The sequence below is a fragment of the Lissotriton helveticus genome, chromosome 4_1 (genome assembly GCF_964261635.1).
Source record: "Lissotriton helveticus chromosome 4_1, aLisHel1.1, whole genome shotgun sequence".
Classification (NCBI taxonomy): domain Eukaryota; kingdom Metazoa; phylum Chordata; class Amphibia; order Caudata; family Salamandridae; genus Lissotriton; species Lissotriton helveticus.
The window spans coordinates 1,671,021,265-1,671,042,566 of record NC_136063.1 but is presented as its reverse complement, the minus strand read 5'-3'; the positions used below and the strand labels follow the sequence as shown (position 1 = coordinate 1,671,042,566).

At 33.9% G+C, this 21,302-nt stretch overlaps 17 non-coding genes across 17 annotated transcripts; 8 read left to right on the top strand and 9 right to left on the bottom strand.

Moving 5' to 3' along the window:
• Positions 1-517: 517 nt before the first annotated feature.
• On the bottom strand, positions 518-589 carry TRNAQ-UUG (transfer RNA glutamine (anticodon UUG)). The gene has a single exon. It is a non-coding gene; the product is annotated as a tRNA-Gln (tRNA).
• Positions 590-2,139: 1,550 nt separating this feature from the next.
• On the top strand, positions 2,140-2,211 carry TRNAQ-CUG (transfer RNA glutamine (anticodon CUG)). The gene has a single exon. It is a non-coding gene; the product is annotated as a tRNA-Gln (tRNA).
• An 826-nt stretch (positions 2,212-3,037) lies between these two features.
• TRNAQ-UUG (transfer RNA glutamine (anticodon UUG)) lies at positions 3,038-3,109 on the bottom strand. The gene has a single exon. It is a non-coding gene; the product is annotated as a tRNA-Gln (tRNA).
• Positions 3,110-4,659: 1,550 nt separating this feature from the next.
• TRNAQ-CUG (transfer RNA glutamine (anticodon CUG)) lies at positions 4,660-4,731 on the top strand. The gene has a single exon. It is a non-coding gene; the product is annotated as a tRNA-Gln (tRNA).
• Positions 4,732-5,557: 826 nt separating this feature from the next.
• Positions 5,558-5,629, bottom strand: TRNAQ-UUG (transfer RNA glutamine (anticodon UUG)). The gene has a single exon. It is a non-coding gene; the product is annotated as a tRNA-Gln (tRNA).
• Positions 5,630-7,179: 1,550 nt separating this feature from the next.
• On the top strand, positions 7,180-7,251 carry TRNAQ-CUG (transfer RNA glutamine (anticodon CUG)). The gene has a single exon. It is a non-coding gene; the product is annotated as a tRNA-Gln (tRNA).
• An 826-nt stretch (positions 7,252-8,077) lies between these two features.
• Positions 8,078-8,149, bottom strand: TRNAQ-UUG (transfer RNA glutamine (anticodon UUG)). Its single transcript has one exon. It is a non-coding gene; the product is annotated as a tRNA-Gln (tRNA).
• Positions 8,150-9,699: 1,550 nt separating this feature from the next.
• Positions 9,700-9,771, top strand: TRNAQ-CUG (transfer RNA glutamine (anticodon CUG)). The gene has a single exon. It is a non-coding gene; the product is annotated as a tRNA-Gln (tRNA).
• An 826-nt stretch (positions 9,772-10,597) lies between these two features.
• On the bottom strand, positions 10,598-10,669 carry TRNAQ-UUG (transfer RNA glutamine (anticodon UUG)). The gene has a single exon. It is a non-coding gene; the product is annotated as a tRNA-Gln (tRNA).
• Positions 10,670-12,219: 1,550 nt separating this feature from the next.
• Positions 12,220-12,291, top strand: TRNAQ-CUG (transfer RNA glutamine (anticodon CUG)). Its single transcript has one exon. It is a non-coding gene; the product is annotated as a tRNA-Gln (tRNA).
• Positions 12,292-13,117: 826 nt separating this feature from the next.
• Positions 13,118-13,189, bottom strand: TRNAQ-UUG (transfer RNA glutamine (anticodon UUG)). Its single transcript has one exon. It is a non-coding gene; the product is annotated as a tRNA-Gln (tRNA).
• A 1,550-nt stretch (positions 13,190-14,739) lies between these two features.
• TRNAQ-CUG (transfer RNA glutamine (anticodon CUG)) lies at positions 14,740-14,811 on the top strand. The gene has a single exon. It is a non-coding gene; the product is annotated as a tRNA-Gln (tRNA).
• Positions 14,812-15,637: 826 nt separating this feature from the next.
• Positions 15,638-15,709, bottom strand: TRNAQ-UUG (transfer RNA glutamine (anticodon UUG)). Its single transcript has one exon. It is a non-coding gene; the product is annotated as a tRNA-Gln (tRNA).
• Positions 15,710-17,259: 1,550 nt separating this feature from the next.
• On the top strand, positions 17,260-17,331 carry TRNAQ-CUG (transfer RNA glutamine (anticodon CUG)). The gene has a single exon. It is a non-coding gene; the product is annotated as a tRNA-Gln (tRNA).
• Positions 17,332-18,157: 826 nt separating this feature from the next.
• Positions 18,158-18,229, bottom strand: TRNAQ-UUG (transfer RNA glutamine (anticodon UUG)). Its single transcript has one exon. It is a non-coding gene; the product is annotated as a tRNA-Gln (tRNA).
• Positions 18,230-19,779: 1,550 nt separating this feature from the next.
• TRNAQ-CUG (transfer RNA glutamine (anticodon CUG)) lies at positions 19,780-19,851 on the top strand. The gene has a single exon. It is a non-coding gene; the product is annotated as a tRNA-Gln (tRNA).
• An 826-nt stretch (positions 19,852-20,677) lies between these two features.
• Positions 20,678-20,749, bottom strand: TRNAQ-UUG (transfer RNA glutamine (anticodon UUG)). Its single transcript has one exon. It is a non-coding gene; the product is annotated as a tRNA-Gln (tRNA).
• Between the last annotated feature and the right edge of the window lie 553 nt (positions 20,750-21,302).

The following is a 21,302-nucleotide window of genomic DNA, read 5'->3' as shown; positions in this document are numbered from 1 at the left end:
TTGACTTACACAGTGCATTTAATTGTGAATTTCTTTGAAAGAGAAATTCAGATTATTACCTTTGACACGTCTTTCGAAAGATTTTACTTTATGGTTATGGATTTACTTTAGAAAATCAGAGTGTAAATATATGTGTGTCTGAATTTCACGATTGTTATTCAAAACGTCATATCTTCTGTCCCCATAATACACAATTTGATTCCTCAAGTTTTGTTTTAATGAAGGATTTCCAATTAAAAAGTTCCATCTTCCCCTTATCAATAACAGTAAGATTTAAGAAAGTAATATCTTGCATCAGCCCCCTGTGATGAGTTTGAGAAAACAGAGTCAGCTCGCAAAATGTCTCATTATTTTGAGCCATTTAATTTCCATGTTTTCTAAAAGTTCTATCATTTGCTCACATCGAATAGACTTTCAGAATACAATCAATAAATTAATGTTTCACTCTACCCGTGTTAGATTTGTGATATTTATGAATACACTTGACAGAAAAAGATTTGATCAACAGTCATGAAAGTGGTCCCACCGAGATTTGAACTCGGATCCTTGGATTCAAAGTCCAAAGTGCTAACCATTACACCATGGAACCTCCCATGTGACAAGGGAGCAAATTGCTGCAGCAATGTGAACATTTCAAAGTTTTTAATGTTCTACAGTCAAAGACCAACAGAATGTTATTACTTTTCTATTCTGTTCAACTTTTGCATATTGAACTATGTTAGGGAAGGATGTTGCCCAGAGGACTCAAGTAACGCTATCACTCTGTTGAACAGTACTTTTTATGTGAGATACGATTTTGCAATAAAATATAAGATTCCCCCGTGAATGCAATCTCTTCTCTCAAAATGAAAAGCTCAACCTGGTACAGGTGGTTTGATGGTATCATGCTTAGCACTCTAGACTCTGAAAACCGGGATCTGAGTACAAATCACAGTGGGACTTATCTAAACTTTACGATTTTCTTTTTCCATTCAGTTCTTAGAATTATTAATTGGAAAAACATCTCATTTACTTATAAACTTGTACATACCCACTTTACACGTATGTATCTCCCTATATCTTGCTATATGTCTCTGTATATTTATAGGACAACATAAACACATACATTATAAAAATGCATATAATTAGTAGAGGTGAAAATAATAAAAAGTTGATGCCTCTCCACATTTGAAACATGAGCTTCTTCTCCTTACTCTTCTATATGTCATGAAATTGAGATAGTCACTTTTTAGTCAATTTTGATCTAACAATATAGTTGATTTATACAAAGCATATCATATGATTTGTGAATAATCTTAAAAGAGAAAATTAGATCAGTACCTGTGAGGCCTCCAAGCAAAAGCTTATGTTTCACGATTGCAGATCGACTGTTGAAAATCAGCATGAAAAACGTTTTATTTCACAATTTCCATACTAATATACAAAAACATTTGTACTATCTGAATGATACCGTCATTGTGGTTCTCTAGGTTTGATTTAAGAACACTTCTCTTTCAAAATGTGCTAAATTCGCCTTATCAATAGCGCAGAAAGCTTCAAAAAGGGATGCTGGGAATCAGGCCTCTGAAATGCATTTCAGAAAAACAGGATAGGATTTCTTAATGTCACACTATTTTGTGTAGGAATGTGATGTAAACGTATTATAATGTTTGTATTTCTGTAACTTGTTCAAGCTGATGGACGTTTTGAAAGGAATCAATAATTGTCTCTTTCAACCTACTGGTGTTGGATTTGAGCTATCAATAAACAAAGGTGACAGAAATAGAAAAGGTCAAGAGTAATAAAATAGTACCCCCAAGATTTGGACTGGTACCTTTGCATGCAAAGTCCAACGTGCCAATCATTGCTCTTTGGCGCATCCCATGTGAGAGACAAAGAAATGGGTGTATTAGTTTGGAAATGTAAAATGTTTTAATATGTTACAGTCAAAGATGATCATTATGATATAACTTGCCTATCCTGATAAACGTTTGCATATTTAACACTGTTAAGGAGAATGTATCTGAACAGAATCAAATCACATTATAGCTCTTTACACTATGAGCATTCAACAGAGATATCGTTTCATCAATGTAAGAAATGCCCCCGCACTAATGCGCTCTCTTTTGTCTCAATGGAAAAATGACTCATGTATGGGAGGGTTCCATGGTGTAATGGTTAGCACTCTGGACTCTGAATCCAGCGATCCGAGTTCAAATCTCGGTGGGACCTGCTTGAATTATGAGATTTACTATTTCACCCATTTCTTAGAATTTGGTCTTGGAAAAACATAACGTCAATGTTTTATACTGATACTTATCAACGTATAAGTATGCATCTATGTATACATAGCTATATCCGTCTAGATAGTGATAAGACTATATAAAGAAATCAATTATTCATAAACATATGTATTGAAGCTGAAAACTAAAAACTGTTGTTTCCCATCCACAATTTAAACGTTAGGTTCATTTCCTCTCTCATCTATATGACCAGTAATGAGATAGTTAATTTTTGCTGATTTCTTATATGACAACATGCTTGACTTACACAGTGCATTTAATTGTGAATTTCTTTGAAAGAGAAATTCAGATTATTACCTTTGACACGTCTTTCGAAAGATTTTACTTTATGGTTATGGATTTACTTTAGAAAATCAGAGTGTAAATATATGTGTGTCTGAATTTCACGATTGTTATTCAAAACGTCATATCTTCTGTCCCCATAATACACAATTTGATTCCTCAAGTTTTGTTTTAATGAAGGATTTCCAATTAAAAAGTTCCATCTTCCCCTTATCAATAACAGTAAGATTTAAGAAAGTAATATCTTGCATCAGCCCCCTGTGATGAGTTTGAGAAAACAGAGTCAGCTCGCAAAATGTCTCATTATTTTGAGCCATTTAATTTCCATGTTTTCTAAAAGTTCTATCATTTGCTCACATCGAATAGACTTTCAGAATACAATCAATAAATTAATGTTTCACTCTACCCGTGTTAGATTTGTGATATTTATGAATACACTTGACAGAAAAAGATTTGATCAACAGTCATGAAAGTGGTCCCACCGAGATTTGAACTCGGATCCTTGGATTCAAAGTCCAAAGTGCTAAACATTACACCATGGAACCTCCCATGTGACAAGGGAGCAAATTGCTGCAGCAATGTGAACATTTCAAAGTTTTTAATGTTCTACAGTCAAAGACCAACAGAATGTTATTACTTTTCTATTCTGTTCAACTTTTGCATATTGAACTATGTTAGGGAAGGATGTTGCCCAGAGGACTCAAGTAACGCTATCACTCTGTTGAACAGTACTTTTTATGTGAGATACGATTTTGCAATAAAATATAAGATTCCCCCGTGAATGCAATCTCTTCTCTCAAAATGAAAAGCTCAACCTGGTACAGGTGGTTTGATGGTATCATGCTTAGCACTCTAGACTCTGAAAACCGGGATCTGAGTACAAATCACAGTGGGACTTATCTAAACTTTACGATTTTCTTTTTCCATTCAGTTCTTAGAATTATTAATTGGAAAAACATGTCATTTACTTATAAACTTGTACATATCCACTTTACACGTATGTATCTCCCTATATCTTGCTATATGTCTCTGTATATTTATAGGACAACATAAACACATACATTATAAAAATGCATATAATTAGTAGAGGTGAAAATAATGAAAAGTTGTTGCCTCTCCACATTTGAAACATGAGCTTCTTCTCCTTACTCTTCTATATGTCATGAAATTGAGATAGTCACTTTTTACTCAATTTTGATCTAACAATATAGTTGATTTATACAAATCATATCATATGATTTGTGAATAATCTTAAAAGAGAAAATTAGATCAGTACCTGTGAGGCCTCCAAGCAAAAGCTTATGTTTCACGATTGCAGATCGACTGTTGAAAATCAGCATGAAAAACGTTTTATTTCACAATTTCCATACTAATATACAAAAACATTTGTACTATCCCTATGATACCGTCATTGTGGTTCTCTAGGTTTGATTTAAGAACACTTCTCTTTCAAAATGTGCTAAATTCGCCTTATCAATAGCGCAGAAAGCTTCAAAAAGGGATGCTGGGAATCAGGCCTCTGAAATGCATTTCAGAAAAACAGGATAGGATTTCTTAATGTCACACTATTTTGTGTAGGAATGTGATGTAAACGTATTATAATGTTTGTATTTCTGTAACTTGTTCAAGCTGATGGACGTTTTGAAAGGAATCAATAATTGTCTCTTTCAACCTACTGGTGTTGGATTTGAGCTATCAATAAACAAAGGTGACAGAAATAGAAAAGGTCAAGAGTAATAAAATAGTACCCCCAAGATTTGGACTGGTACCTTTGCATGCAAAGTCCAACGTGCCAATCATTGCTCTTTGGCGCAGCCCATGTGAGAGACAAAGAAATGGGTGTATTAGTTTGGAAATGTAAAATGTTTTAATATGTTACAGTCAAAGATGATCATTATGATATAACTTGCCTATCCTGATAAACGTTTGCATATTTAACACTGTTAAGGAGAATGTATCTGAACAGAATCAAATCACATTATAGCTCTTTACACTATGAGCATTCAACAGAGATATCGTTTCATCAATGTAAGAAATGCCCCCGCACTAATGCGCTCTCTTTTGTCTCAATGGAAAAATGACTCATGTATGGGAGGGTTCCATGGTGTAATGGTTAGCACTCTGGACTCTGAATCCAGCGATCCGAGTTCAAATCTCGGTGGGACCTGCTTGAATTATGAGATTTACTATTTCACCCATTTCTTAGAATTTGGTCTTGGAAAAACATAACGTCAATGTTTTATACTGATACTTATCAACGTATAAGTATGCATCTATGTATACATAGCTATATCCGTCTAGATAGCGATAAGACTATATAAAGAAATCAATTATTCATAAACATATGTATTGAAGCTGAAAACTAAAAACTGTTGTTTCCCATCCACAATTTAAACGTTAGGTTCATTTCCTCTCTCATCTATATGACCAGTAATGAGATAGTTAATTTTTGCTGATTTCTTATATGACAACATGCTTGACTTACACAGTGCATTTAATTGTGAATTTCTTTGAAAGAGAAATTCAGATTATTACCTTTGACACGTCTTTCGAAAGATTTTACTTTATGGTTATGGATTTACTTTAGAAAATCAGAGTGTAAATATATGTGTGTCTGAATTTCACGATTGTTATTCAAAACGTCATATCTTCTGTCCCCATAATACACAATTTGATTCCTCAAGTTTTGTTTTAATGAAGGATTTCCAATTAAAAAGTTCCATCTTCCCCTTATCAATAACAGTAAGATTTAAGAAAGTAATATCTTGCATCAGCCCCCTGTGATGAGTTTGAGAAAACAGAGTCAGCTCGCAAAATGTCTCATTATTTTGAGCCATTTAATTTCCATGTTTTCTAAAAGTTCTATCATTTGCTCACATCGAATAGACTTTCAGAATACAATCAATAAATTAATGTTTCACTCTACCCGTGTTAGATTTGTGATATTTATGAATACACTTGACAGAAAAAGATTTGATCAACAGTCATGAAAGTGGTCCCACCGAGATTTGAACTCGGATCCTTGGATTCAAAGTCCAAAGTGCTAAACATTACACCATGGAACCTCCCATGTGACAAGGGAGCAAATTGCTGCAGCAATGTGAACATTTCAAAGTTTTTAATGTTCTACAGTCAAAGACCAACAGAATGTTATTACTTTTCTATTCTGTTCAACTTTTGCATATTGAACTATGTTAGGGAAGGATGTTGCCCAGAGGACTCAAGTAACGCTATCACTCTGTTGAACAGTACTTTTTATGTGAGATACGATTTTGCAATAAAATATAAGATTCCCCCGTGAATGCAATCTCTTCTCTCAAAATGAAAAGCTCAACCTGGTACAGGTGGTTTGATGGTATCATGCTTAGCACTCTAGACTCTGAAAACCGGGATCTGAGTACAAATCACAGTGGGACTTATCTAAACTTTACGATTTTCTTTTTCCATTCAGTTCTTAGAATTATTAATTGGAAAAACATGTCATTTACTTATAAACTTGTACATATCCACTTTACACGTATGTATCTCCCTATATCTTGCTATATGTCTCTGTATATTTATAGGACAACATAAACACATACATTATAAAAATGCATATAATTAGTAGAGGTGAAAATAATGAAAAGTTGTTGCCTCTCCACATTTGAAACATGAGCTTCTTCTCCTTACTCTTCTATATGTCATGAAATTGAGATAGTCACTTTTTACTCAATTTTGATCTAACAATATAGTTGATTTATACAAAGCATATCATATGATTTGTGAATAATCTTAAAAGAGAAAATTAGATCAGTACCTGTGAGGCCTCCAAGCAAAAGCTTATGTTTCACGATTGCAGATCGACTGTTGAAAATCAGCATGAAAAACGTTTTATTTCACAATTTCCATACTAATATACAAAAACATTTGTACTATCCCTATGATACCGTCATTGTGGTTCTCTAGGTTTGATTTAAGAACACTTCTCTTTCAAAATGTGCTAAATTCGCCTTATCAATAGCGCAGAAAGCTTCAAAAAGGGATGCTGGGAATCAGGCCTCTGAAATGCATTTCAGAAAAACAGGATAGGATTTCTTAATGTCACACTATTTTGTGTAGGAATGTGATGTAAACGTATTATAATGTTTGTATTTCTGTAACTTGTTCAAGCTGATGGACGTTTTGAAAGGAATCAATAATTGTCTCTTTCAACCTACTGGTGTTGGATTTGAGCTATCAATAAACAAAGGTGACAGAAATAGAAAAGGTCAAGAGTAATAAAATAGTACCCCCAAGATTTGGACTGGTACCTTTGCATGCAAAGTCCAACGTGCCAATCATTGCTCTTTGGCGCAGCCCATGTGAGAGACAAAGAAATGGGTGTATTAGTTTGGAAATGTAAAATGTTTTAATATGTTACAGTCAAAGATGATCATTATGATATAACTTGCCTATCCTGATAAACGTTTGCATATTTAACACTGTTAAGGAGAATGTATCTGAACAGAATCAAATCACATTATAGCTCTTTACACTATGAGCATTCAACAGAGATATCGTTTCATCAATGTAAGAAATGCCCCCGCACTAATGCGCTCTCTTTTGTCTCAATGGAAAAATGACTCATGTATGGGAGGGTTCCATGGTGTAATGGTTAGCACTCTGGACTCTGAATCCAGCGATCCGAGTTCAAATCTCGGTGGGACCTGCTTGAATTATGAGATTTACTATTTCACCCATTTCTTAGAATTTGGTCTTGGAAAAACATAACGTCAATGTTTTATACTGATACTTATCAACGTATAAGTATGCATCTATGTATACATAGCTATATCCGTCTAGATAGCGATAAGACTATATAAAGAAATCAATTATTCATAAACATATGTATTGAAGCTGAAAACTAAAAACTGTTGTTTCCCATCCACAATTTAAACGTTAGGTTCATTTCCTCTCTCATCTATATGACCAGTAATGAGATGGTTAATTTTTGCTGATTTCTTATATGACAACATGCTTGACTTACACAGTGCATTTAATTGTGAATTTCTTTGAAAGAGAAATTCAGATTATTACCTTTGACACGTCTTTCGAAAGATTTTACTTTATGGTTATGGATTTACTTTAGAAAATCAGAGTGTAAATATATGTGTGTCTGAATTTCACGATTGTTATTCAAAACGTCATATCTTCTGTCCCCATAATACACAATTTGATTCCTCAAGTTTTGTTTTAATGAAGGATTTCCAATTAAAAAGTTCCATCTTCCCCTTATCAATAACAGTAAGATTTAAGAAAGTAATATCTTGCATCAGCCCCCTGTGATGAGTTTGAGAAAACAGAGTCAGCTCGCAAAATGTCTCATTATTTTGAGCCATTTAATTTCCATGTTTTCTAAAAGTTCTATCATTTGCTCACATCGAATAGACTTTCAGAATACAATCAATAAATTAATGTTTCACTCTACCCGTGTTAGATTTGTGATATTTATGAATACACTTGACAGAAAAAGATTTGATCAACAGTCATGAAAGTGGTCCCACCGAGATTTGAACTCGGATCCTTGGATTCAAAGTCCAAAGTGCTAACCATTACACCATGGAACCTCCCATGTGACAAGGGAGCAAATTGCTGCAGCAATGTGAACATTTCAAAGTTTTTAATGTTCTACAGTCAAAGACCAACAGAATGTTATTACTTTTCTATTCTGTTCAACTTTTGCATATTGAACTATGTTAGGGAAGGATGTTGCCCAGAGGACTCAAGTAACGCTATCACTCTGTTGAACAGTACTTTTTATGTGAGATACGATTTTGCAATAAAATATAAGATTCCCCCGTGAATGCAATCTCTTCTCTCAAAATGAAAAGCTCAACCTGGTACAGGTGGTTTGATGGTATCATGCTTAGCACTCTAGACTCTGAAAACCGGGATCTGAGTACAAATCACAGTGGGACTTATCTAAACTTTACGATTTTCTTTTTCCATTCAGTTCTTAGAATTATTAATTGGAAAAACATCTCATTTACTTATAAACTTGTACATATCCACTTTACACGTATGTATCTCCCTATATCTTGCTATATGTCTCTGTATATTTATAGGACAACATAAACACATACATTATAAAAATGCATATAATTAGTAGAGGTGAAAATAATGAAAAGTTGTTGCCTCTCCACATTTGAAACATGAGCTTCTTCTCCTTACTCTTCTATATGTCATGAAATTGAGATAGTCACTTTTTACTCAATTTTGATCTAACAATATAGTTGATTTATACAAAGCATATCATATGATTTGTGAATAATCTTAAAAGAGAAAATTAGATCAGTACCTGTGAGGCCTCCAAGCAAAAGCTTATGTTTCACGATTGCAGATCGACTGTTGAAAATCAGCATGAAAAACGTTTTATTTCACAATTTCCATACTAATATACAAAAACATTTGTACTATCTGAATGATACCGTCATTGTGGTTCTCTAGGTTTGATTTAAGAACACTTCTCTTTCAAAATGTGCTAAATTCGCCTTATCAATAGCGCAGAAAGCTTCAAAAAGGGATGCTGGGAATCAGGCCTCTGAAATGCATTTCAGAAAAACAGGATAGGATTTCTTAATGTCACACTATTTTGTGTAGGAATGTGATGTAAACGTATTATAATGTTTGTATTTCTGTAACTTGTTCAAGCTGATGGACGTTTTGAAAGGAATCAATAATTGTCTCTTTCAACCTACTGGTGTTGGATTTGAGCAATCAATAAACAAAGGTGACAGAAATAGAAAAGGTCAAGAGTAATAAAATAGTACCCCCAAGATTTGGACTGGTACCTTTGCATGCAAAGTCCAACGTGCCAATCATTGCTCTTTGGCGCAGCCCATGTGAGAGACAAAGAAATGGGTGTATTAGTTTGGAAATGTAAAATGTTTTAATATGTTACAGTCAAAGATGATCATTATGATATAACTTGCCTATCCTGATAAACGTTTGCATATTTAACACTGTTAAGGAGAATGTATCTGAACAGAATCAAATCACATTATAGCTCTTTACACTATGAGCATTCAACAGAGATATCGTTTCATCAATGTAAGAAATGCCCCCGCACTAATGCGCTCTCTTTTGTCTCAATGGAAAAATGACTCATGTATGGGAGGGTTCCATGGTGTAATGGTTAGCACTCTGGACTCTGAATCCAGCGATCCGAGTTCAAATCTCGGTGGGACCTGCTTGAATTATGAGATTTACTATTTCACCCATTTCTTAGAATTTGGTCTTGGAAAAACATAACGTCAATGTTTTATACTGATACTTATCAACGTATAAGTATGCATCTATGTATACATAGCTATATCCGTCTAGATAGCGATAAGACTATATAAAGAAATCAATTATTCATAAACATATGTATTGAAGCTGAAAACTAAAAACTGTTGTTTCCCATCCACAATTTAAACGTTAGGTTCATTTCCTCTCTCATCTATATGACCAGTAATGAGATAGTTAATTTTTGCTGATTTCTTATATGACAACATGCTTGACTTACACAGTGCATTTAATTGTGAATTTCTTTGAAAGAGAAATTCAGATTATTACCTTTGACACGTCTTTCGAAAGATTTTACTTTATGGTTATGGATTTACTTTAGAAAATCAGAGTGTAAATATATGTGTGTCTGAATTTCACGATTGTTATTCAAAATGTCATATCTTCTGTCCCCATAATACACAATTTGATTCCTCAAGTTTTGTTTTAATGAAGGATTTCCAATTAAAAAGTTCCATCTTCCCCTTATCAATAACAGTAAGATTTAAGAAAGTAATATCTTGCATCAGCCCCCTGTGATGAGTTTGAGAAAACAGAGTCAGCTCGCAAAATGTCTCATTATTTTGAGCCATTTAATTTCCATGTTTTCTAAAAGTTCTATCATTTGCTCACATCGAATAGACTTTCAGAATACAATCAATAAATTAATGTTTCACTCTACCCGTGTTAGATTTGTGATATTTATGAATACACTTGACAGAAAAAGATTTGATCAACAGTCATGAAAGTGGTCCCACCGAGATTTGAACTCGGATCCTTGGATTCAAAGTCCAAAGTGCTAACCATTACACCATGGAACCTCCCATGTGACAAGGGAGCAAATTGCTGCAGCAATGTGAACATTTCAAAGTTTTTAATGTTCTACAGTCAAAGACCAACAGAATGTTATTACTTTTCTATTCTGTTCAACTTTTGCATATTGAACTATGTTAGGGAAGGATGTTGCCCAGAGGACTCAAGTAACGCTATCACTCTGTTGAACAGTACTTTTTATGTGAGATACGATTTTGCAATAAAATATAAGATTCCCCCGTGAATGCAATCTCTTCTCTCAAAATGAAAAGCTCAACCTGGTACAGGTGGTTTGATGGTATCATGCTTAGCACTCTAGACTCTGAAAACCGGGATCTGAGTACAAATCACAGTGGGACTTATCTAAACTTTACGATTTTCTTTTTCCATTCAGTTCTTAGAATTATTAATTGGAAAAACATCTCATTTACTTATAAACTTGTACATATCCACTTTACACGTATGTATCTCCCTATATCTTGCTATATGTCTCTGTATATTTATAGGACAACATAAACACATACATTATAAAAATGCATATAATTAGTAGAGGTGAAAATAATGAAAAGTTGTTGCCTCTCCACATTTGAAACATGAGCTTCTTCTCCTTACTCTTCTATATGTCATGAAATTGAGATAGTCACTTTTTACTCAATTTTGATCTAACAATATAGTTGATTTATACAAAGCATATCATATGATTTGTGAATAATCTTAAAAGAGAAAATTAGATCAGTACCTGTGAGGCCTCCAAGCAAAAGCTTATGTTTCACGATTGCAGATCGACTGTTGAAAATCAGCATGAAAAACGTTTTATTTCACAATTTCCATACTAATATACAAAAACATTTGTACTATCTGAATGATACCGTCATTGTGGTTCTCTAGGTTTGATTTAAGAACACTTCTCTTTCAAAATGTGCTAAATTCGCCTTATCAATAGCGCAGAAAGCTTCAAAAAGGGATGCTGGGAATCAGGCCTCTGAAATGCATTTCAGAAAAACAGGATAGGATTTCTTAATGTCACACTATTTTGTGTAGGAATGTGATGTAAACGTATTATAATGTTTGTATTTCTGTAACTTGTTCAAGCTGATGGACGTTTTGAAAGGAATCAATAATTGTCTCTTTCAACCTACTGGTGTTGGATTTGAGCTATCAATAAACAAAGGTGACAGAAATAGAAAAGGTCAAGAGTAATAAAATAGTACCCCCAAGATTTGGACTGGTACCTTTGCATGCAAAGTCCAACGTGCCAATCATTGCTCTTTGGCGCAGCCCATGTGAGAGACAAAGAAATGGGTGTATTAGTTTGGAAATGTAAAATGTTTTAATATGTTACAGTCAAAGATGATCATTATGATATAACTTGCCTATCCTGATAAACGTTTGCATATTTAACACTGTTAAGGAGAATGTATCTGAACAGAATCAAATCACATTATAGCTCTTTACACTATGAGCATTCAACAGAGATATCGTTTCATCAATGTAAGAAATGCCCCCGCACTAATGCGCTCTCTTTTGTCTCAATGGAAAAATGACTCATGTATGGGAGGGTTCCATGGTGTAATGGTTAGCACTCTGGACTCTGAATCCAGCGATCCGAGTTCAAATCTCGGTGGGACCTGCTTGAATTATGAGATTTACTATTTCACCCATTTCTTAGAATTTGGTCTTGGAAAAACATAACGTCAATGTTTTATACTGATACTTATCAACGTATAAGTATGCATCTATGTATACATAGCTATATCCGTCTAGATAGCGATAAGACTATATAAAGAAATCAATTATTCATAAACATATGTATTGAAGCTGAAAACTAAAAACTGTTGTTTCCCATCCACAATTTAAACGTTAGGTTCATTTCCTCTCTCATCTATATGACCAGTAATGAGATGGTTAATTTTTGCTGATTTCTTATATGACAACATGCTTGACTTACACAGTGCATTTAATTGTGAATTTCTTTGAAAGAGAAATTCAGATTATTACCTTTGACACGTCTTTCGAAAGATTTTACTTTATGGTTATGGATTTACTTTAGAAAATCAGAGTGTAAATATATGTGTGTCTGAATTTCACGATTGTTATTCAAAACGTCATATCTTCTGTCCCCATAATACACAATTTGATTCCTCAAGTTTTGTTTTAATGAAGGATTTCCAATTAAAAAGTTCCATCTTCCCCTTATCAATAACAGTAAGATTTAAGAAAGTAATATCTTGCATCAGCCCCCTGTGATGAGTTTGAGAAAACAGAGTCAGCTCGCAAAATGTCTCATTATTTTGAGCCATTTAATTTCCATGTTTTCTAAAAGTTCTATCATTTGCTCACATCGAATAGACTTTCAGAATACAATCAATAAATTAATGTTTCACTCTACCCGTGTTAGATTTGTGATATTTATGAATACACTTGACAGAAAAAGATTTGATCAACAGTCATGAAAGTGGTCCCACCGAGATTTGAACTCGGATCCTTGGATTCAAAGTCCAAAGTGCTAACCATTACACCATGGAACCTCCCATGTGACAAGGGAGCAAATTGCTGCAGCAATGTGAACATTTCAAAGTTTTTAATGTTCTACAGTCAAAGACCAACAGAATGTTATTACTTTTCTATTCTGTTCAACTTTTGCATATTGAACTATGTTAGGGAAGGATGTTGCCCAGAGGACTCAAGTAACGCTATCACTCTGTTGAACAGTACTTTTTATGTGAGATACGATTTTGCAATAAAATATAAGATTCCCCCGTGAATGCAATCTCTTCTCTCAAAATGAAAAGCTCAACCTGGTACAGGTGGTTTGATGGTATCATGCTTAGCACTCTAGACTCTGAAAACCGGGATCTGAGTACAAATCACAGTGGGACTTATCTAAACTTTACGATTTTCTTTTTCCATTCAGTTCTTAGAATTATTAATTGGAAAAACATCTCATTTACTTATAAACTTGTACATATCCACTTTACACGTATGTATCTCCCTATATCTTGCTATATGTCTCTGTATATTTATAGGACAACATAAACACATACATTATAAAAATGCATATAATTAGTAGAGGTGAAAATAATGAAAAGTTGTTGCCTCTCCACATTTGAAACATGAGCTTCTTCTCCTTACTCTTCTATATGTCATGAAATTGAGATAGTCACTTTTTACTCAATTTTGATCTAACAATATAGTTGATTTATACAAAGCATATCATATGATTTGTGAATAATCTTAAAAGAGAAAATTAGATCAGTACCTGTGAGGCCTCCAAGCAAAAGCTTATGTTTCACGATTGCAGATCGACTGTTGAAAATCAGCATGAAATACGTTTTATTTCACAATTTCCATACTAATATACAAAAACATTTGTACTATCTGAATGATACCGTCATTGTGGTTCTCTAGGTTTGATTTAAGAACACTTCTCTTTCAAAATGTGCTAAATTCGCCTTATCAATAGCGCAGAAAGCTTCAAAAAGGGATGCTGGGAATCAGGCCTCTGAAATGCATTTCAGAAAAACAGGATAGGATTTCTTAATGTCACACTATTTTGTGTAGGAATGTGATGTAAACGTATTATAATGTTTGTATTTCTGTAACTTGTTCAAGCTGATGGACGTTTTGAAAGGAATCTATAATTGTCTCTTTCAACCTACTGGTGTTGGATTTGAGCAATCAATAAACAAAGGTGACAGAAATAGAAAAGGTCAAGAGTAATAAAATAGTACCCCCAAGATTTGGACTGGTACCTTTGCATGCAAAGTCCAACGTGCCAATCATTGCTCTTTGGCGCAGCCCATGTGAGAGACAAAGAAATGGGTGTATTAGTTTGGAAATGTAAAATGTTTTAATATGTTACAGTCAAAGATGATCATTATGATATAACTTGCCTATCCTGATAAACGTTTGCATATTTAACACTGTTAAGGAGAATGTATCTGAACAGAATCAAATCACATTATAGCTCTTTACACTATGAGCATTCAACAGAGATATCGTTTCATCAATGTAAGAAATGCCCCCGCACTAATGCGCTCTCTTTTGTCTCAATGGAAAAATGACTCATGTATGGGAGGGTTCCATGGTGTAATGGTTAGCACTCTGGACTCTGAATCCAGCGATCCGAGTTCAAATCTCGGTGGGACCTGCTTGAATTATGAGATTTACTATTTCACCCATTTCTTAGAATTTGGTCTTGGAAAAACATAACGTCAATGTTTTATACTGATACTTATCAACGTATAAGTATGCATCTATGTATACATAGCTATATCCGTCTAGATAGCGATAAGACTATATAAAGAAATCAATTATTCATAAACATATGTATTGAAGCTGAAAACTAAAAACTGTTGTTTCCCATCCACAATTTAAACGTTAGGTTCATTTCCTCTCTCATCTATATGACCAGTAATGAGATAGTTAATTTTTGCTGATTTCTTATATGACAACATGCTTGACTTACACAGTGCATTTAATTGTGAATTTCTTTGAAAGAGAAATTCAGATTATTACCTTTGACACGTCTTTCGAAAGATTTTACTTTATGGTTATGGATTTACTTTAGAAAATCAGAGTGTAAATATATGTGTGTCTGAATTTCACGATTGTTATTCAAAACGTCATATCTTCTGTCCCCATAATACACAATTTGATTCCTCAAGTTTTGTTTTAATGAAGGATTTCCAATTAAAAAGTTCCATCTTCCCCTTATCAATAACAGTAAGATTTAAGAAAGTAATATCTTGCATCAGCCCCCTGTGATGAGTTTGAGAAAACAGAGTCAGCTCGCAAAATGTCTCATTATTTTGAGCCATTTAATTTCCATGTTTTCTAAAAGTTCTATCATTTGCTCACATCGAATAGACTTTCAGAATACAATCAATAAATTAATGTTTCACTCTACCCGTGTTAGATTTGTGATATTTATGAATACACTTGACAGAAAAAGATTTGATCAACAGTCATGAAAGTGGTCCCACCGAGATTTGAACTCGGATCCTTGGATTCAAAGACCAAAGTGCTAACCATTACACCATGGAACCTCCCATGTGACAAGGGAGCAAATTGCTGCAGCAATGTGAACATTTCAAAGTTTTTAATGTTCTACAGTCAAAGACCAACAGAATGTTATTACTTTTCTATTCTGTTCAACTTTTGCATATTGAACTATGTTAGGGAAGGATGTTGCCCAGAGGACTCAAGTAACGCTATCACTCTGTTGAACAGTACTTTTTATGTGAGATACGATTTTGCAATAAAATATAAGATTCCCCCGTGAATGCAATCTCTTCTCTCAAAATGAAAAGCTCAACCTGGTACAGGTGGTTTGATGGTATCATGCTTAGCACTCTAGACTCTGAAAACCGGGATCTGAGTACAAATCACAGTGGGACTTATCTAAACTTTACGATTTTCTTTTTCCATTCAGTTCTTAGAATTATTAATTGGAAAAACATCTCATTTACTTATAAACTTGTACATATCCACTTTACACGTATGTATCTCCCTATATCTTGCTATATGTCTCTGTATATTTATAGGACAACATAAACACATACATTATAAAAATGCATATAATTAGTAGAGGTGAAAATAATGAAAAGTTGTTGCCTCTCCACATTTGAAACATGAGCTTCTTCTCCTTACTCTTCTATATGTCATGAAATTGAGATAGTCACTTTTTACTCAATTTTGATCTAACAATATAGTTGATTTATACAAAGCATATCATATGATTTGTGAATAATCTTAAAAGAGAAAATTAGATCAGTACCTGTGAGGCCTCCAAGCAAAAGCTTATGTTTCACGATTGCAGATCGACTGTTGAAAATCAGCATGAAAAACGTTTTATTTCACAATTTCCATACTAATATACAAAAACATTTGTACTATCTGAATGATACCGTCATTGTGGTTCTCTAGGTTTGATTTAAGAACACTTCTCTTTCAAAATGTGCTAAATTCGCCTTATCAATAGCGCAGAAAGCTTCAAAAAGGGATGCTGGGAATCAGGCCTCTGAAATGCATTTCAGAAAAACAGGATAGGATTTCTTAATGTCACACTATTTTGTGTAGGAATGTGATGTAAACGTATTATAATGTTTGTATTTCTGTAACTTGTTCAAGCTGATGGACGTTTTGAAAGGAATCAATAATTGTCTCTTTCAACCTACTGGTGTTGGATTTGAGCAATCAATAAACAAAGGTGACAGAAATAGAAAAGGTCAAGAGTAATAAAATAGTACCCCCAAGATTTGGACTGGTACCTTTGCATGCAAAGTCCAACGTGCCAATCATTGCTCTTTGGCGCAGCCCATGTGAGAGACAAAGAAATGGGTGTATTAGTTTGGAAATGTAAAATGTTTTAATATGTTACAGTCAAAGATGATCATTATGATATAACTTGCCTATCCTGATAAAGGTTTGCATATTTAACACTGTTAAGGAGAATGTATCTGAACAGAATCAAATCACATTATAGCTCTTTACACTATGAGCATTCAACAGAGATATCGTTTCATCAATGTAAGAAATGCCCCCGCACTAATGCGCTCTCTTTTGTCTCAATGGAAAAATGACTCATGTATGGGAGGGTTCCATGGTGTAATGGTTAGCACTCTGGACTCTGAATCCAGCGATCCGAGTTCAAATCTCGGTGGGACCTGTTAGAATTATGAGATTTACTATTTCACCCATTTCTTAGAATTTGGTCTTGGAAAAACATAACGTCAATGTTTTATACTGATACTTATCAACGTATAAGTATGCATCTATGTATACATAGCTATATCCGTCTAGATAGCGATAAGACTATATAAAGAAATCAATTATTCATAAACATATGTATTGAAGCTGAAAACTAAAAACTGTTGTTTCCCATCCACAATTTAAACGTTAGGTTCATTTCCTCTCTCATCTATATGACCAGTAATGAGATAGTTAATTTTTGCTGATTTCTTATATGACAACATGCTTGACTTACACAGTGCATTTAATTGTGAATTTCTTTGAAAGAGAAATTCAGATTATTACCTTTGACACGTCTTTCGAAAGATTTTACTTTATGGTTATGGATTTACTTTAGAAAATCAGAGTGTAAATATATGTGTGTCTGAATTTCACGATTGTTATTCAAAACGTCATATCTTCTGTCCCCATAATACACAATTTGATTCCTCAAGTTTTGTTTTAATGAAGGATTTCCAATTAAAAAGTTCCATCTTCCCCTTATCAATAACAGTAAGATTTAAGAAAGTAATATCTTGCATCAGCCCCCTGTGATGAGTTTGAGAAAACAGAGTCAGCTCGCAAAATGTCTCATTATTTTGAGCCATTTAATTTCCATGTTTTCTAAAAGTTCTATCATTTGCTCACATCGAATAGACTTTCAGAATACAATCAATAAATTAATGTTTCACTCTACCCGTGTTAGATTTGTGATATTTATGAATACACTTGACAGAAAAAGATTTGATCAACAGTCATGAAAGTGGTCCCACCGAGATTTGAACTCGGATCCTTGGATTCAAAGTCCAAAGTGCTAACCATTACACCATGGAACCTCCCATGTGACAAGGGAGCAAATTGCTGCAGCAATGTGAACATTTCAAAGTTTTTAATGTTCTACAGTCAAAGACCAACAGAATGTTATTACTTTTCTATTCTGTTCAACTTTTGCAAATTGAACTATGTTAGGGAAGGATGTTGCCCAGAGGACTCAAGTAACGCTATCACTCTGTTGAACAGTACTTTTTATGTGAGATACGATTTTGCAATAAAATATAAGATTCCCCCGTGAATGCAATCTCTTCTCTCAAAATGAAAAGCTCAACCTGGTACAGGTGGTTTGATGGTATCATGCTTAGCACTCTAGACTCTGAAAACCGGGATCTGAGTACAAATCACAGTGGGACTTATCTAAACTTTACGATTTTCTTTTTCCATTCAGTTCTTAGAATTATTAATTGGAAAAACATCTCATTTACTTATAAACTTGTACATATCCACTTTACACGTATGTATCTCCCTATATCTTGCTATATGTCTCTGTATATTTATAGGACAACATAAACACATACATTATAAAAATGCATATAATTAGTAGAGGTGAAAATAATGAAAAGTTGTTGCCTCTCCACATTTGAAACATGAGCTTCTTCTCCTTACTCTTCTATATGTCATGAAATTGAGATAGTCACTTTTTACTCAATTTTGATCTAACAATATAGTTGATTTATACAAAGCATATCATATGATTTGTGAATAATCTTAAAAGAGAAAATTAGATCAGTACCTGTGAGGCCTCCAAGCAAAAGCTTATGTTTCACGATTGCAGATCGACTGTTGAAAATCAGCATGAAATACGTTTTATTTCACAATTTCCATACTAATATACAAAAACATTTGTACTATCTGAATGATACCGTCATTGTGGTTCTCTAGGTTTGATTTAAGAACACTTCTCTTTCAAAATGTGCTAAATTCGCCTTATCAATAGCGCAGAAAGCTTCAAAAAGGGATGCTGGGAATCAGGCCTCTGAAATGCATTTCAGAAAAACAGGATAGGATTTCTTAATGTCACACTATTTTGTGTAGGAATGTGATGTAAACGTATTATAATGTTTGTATTTCTGTAACTTGTTCAAGCTGATGGACGTTTTGAAAGGAATCTATAATTGTCTCTTTCAACCTACTGGTGTTGGATTTGAGCAATCAATAAACAAAGGTGACAGAAATAGAAAAGGTCAAGAGTAATAAAATAGTACCCCCAAGATTTGGACTGGTACCTTTGCATGCAAAGTCCAACGTGCCAATCATTGCTCTTTGGCGCAGCCCATGTGAGAGACAAAGAAATGGGTGTATTAGTTTGGAAATGTAAAATGTTTTAATATGTTACAGTCAAAGATGATCATTATGATATAACTTGCCTATCCTGATAAACGTTTGCATATTTAACACTGTTAAGGAGAATGTATCTGAACAGAATCAAATCACATTATAGCTCTTTACACTATGAGCATTCAACAGAGATATCGTTTCATCAATGTAAGAAATGCCCCCGCACTAATGCGCTCTCTTTTGTCTCAATGGAAAAATGACTCATGTATGGGAGGGTTCCATGGTGTAATGGTTAGCACTCTGGACTCTGAATCCAGCGATCCGAGTTCAAATCTCGGTGGGACCTGCTTGAATTATGAGATTTACTATTTCACCCATTTCTTAGAATTTGGTCTTGGAAAAACATAACGTCAATGTTTTATACTGATACTTATCAACGTATAAGTATGCATCTATGTATACATAGCTATATCCGTCTAGATAGCGATAAGACTATATAAAGAAATCAATTATTCATAAACATATGTATTGAAGCTGAAAACTAAAAACTGTTGTTTCCCATCCACAATTTAAACGTTAGGTTCATTTCCTCTCTCATCTATATGACCAGTAATGAGATAGTTAATTTTTGCTGATTTCTTATATGACAACATGCTTGACTTACACAGTGCATTTAATTGTGAATTTCTTTGAAAGAGAAATTCAGATTATTACCTTTGACACGTCTTTCGAAAGATTTTACTTTATGGTTATGGATTTACTTTAGAAAATCAGAGTGTAAATATATGTGTGTCTGAATTTCACGATTGTTATTCAAAACGTCATATCTTCTGTCCCCATAATACACAATTTGATTCCTCAAGTTTTGTTTTAATGAAGGATTTCCAATTAAAAAGTTCCATCTTCCCCTTATCAATAACAGTAAGATTTAAGAAAGTAATATCTTGCATCAGCCCCCTGTGATGAGTTTGAGAAAACAGAGTCAGCTCGCAAAATGTCTCATTATTTTGAGCCATTTAATTTCCATGTTTTCTAAAAGTTCTATCATTTGCTCACATCGAATAGACTTTCAGAATACAATCAATAAATTAATGTTTCACTCTACCCGTGTTAGATTTGTGATATTTATGAATACACTTGACAGAAAAAGATTTGATCAACAGTCATGAAAGTGGTCCCACCGAGATTTGAACTCGGATCCTTGGATTCAAAGTCCAAAGTGCTAACCATTACACCATGGAACCTCCCATGTGACAAGGGAGCAAATTGCTGCAGCAATGTGAACATTTCAAAGTTTTTAATGTTCTACAGTCAAAGACCAACAGAATGTTATTACTTTTCTATTCTGTTCAACTTTTGCAAATTGAACTATGTTAGGGAAGGATGTTGCCCAGAGGACTCAAGTAACGCTATCACTCTGTTGAACAGTACTTTTTATGTGAGATACGATTTTGCAATAAAATATAAGATTCCCCCGTGAATGCAATCTCTTCTCTCAAAATGAAAAGCTCAACCTGGTACAGGTGGTTTGATGGTATCATGCTTAGCACTCTAGACTCTGAAAACCGGGATCTGAGTACAAATCACAGTGGGACTTATCTAAACTTTACGATTTTCTTTTTCCATTCAGTTCTTAGAATTATTAATTGGAAAAACATCTCATTTACTTATAAACTTGTACATATCCACTTTACACGTATGTATCTCCCTATATCTTGCTATATGTCTCTGTATATTTATAGGACAACATAAACACATACATTATAAAAATGCATATAATTAGTAGAGGTGAAAATA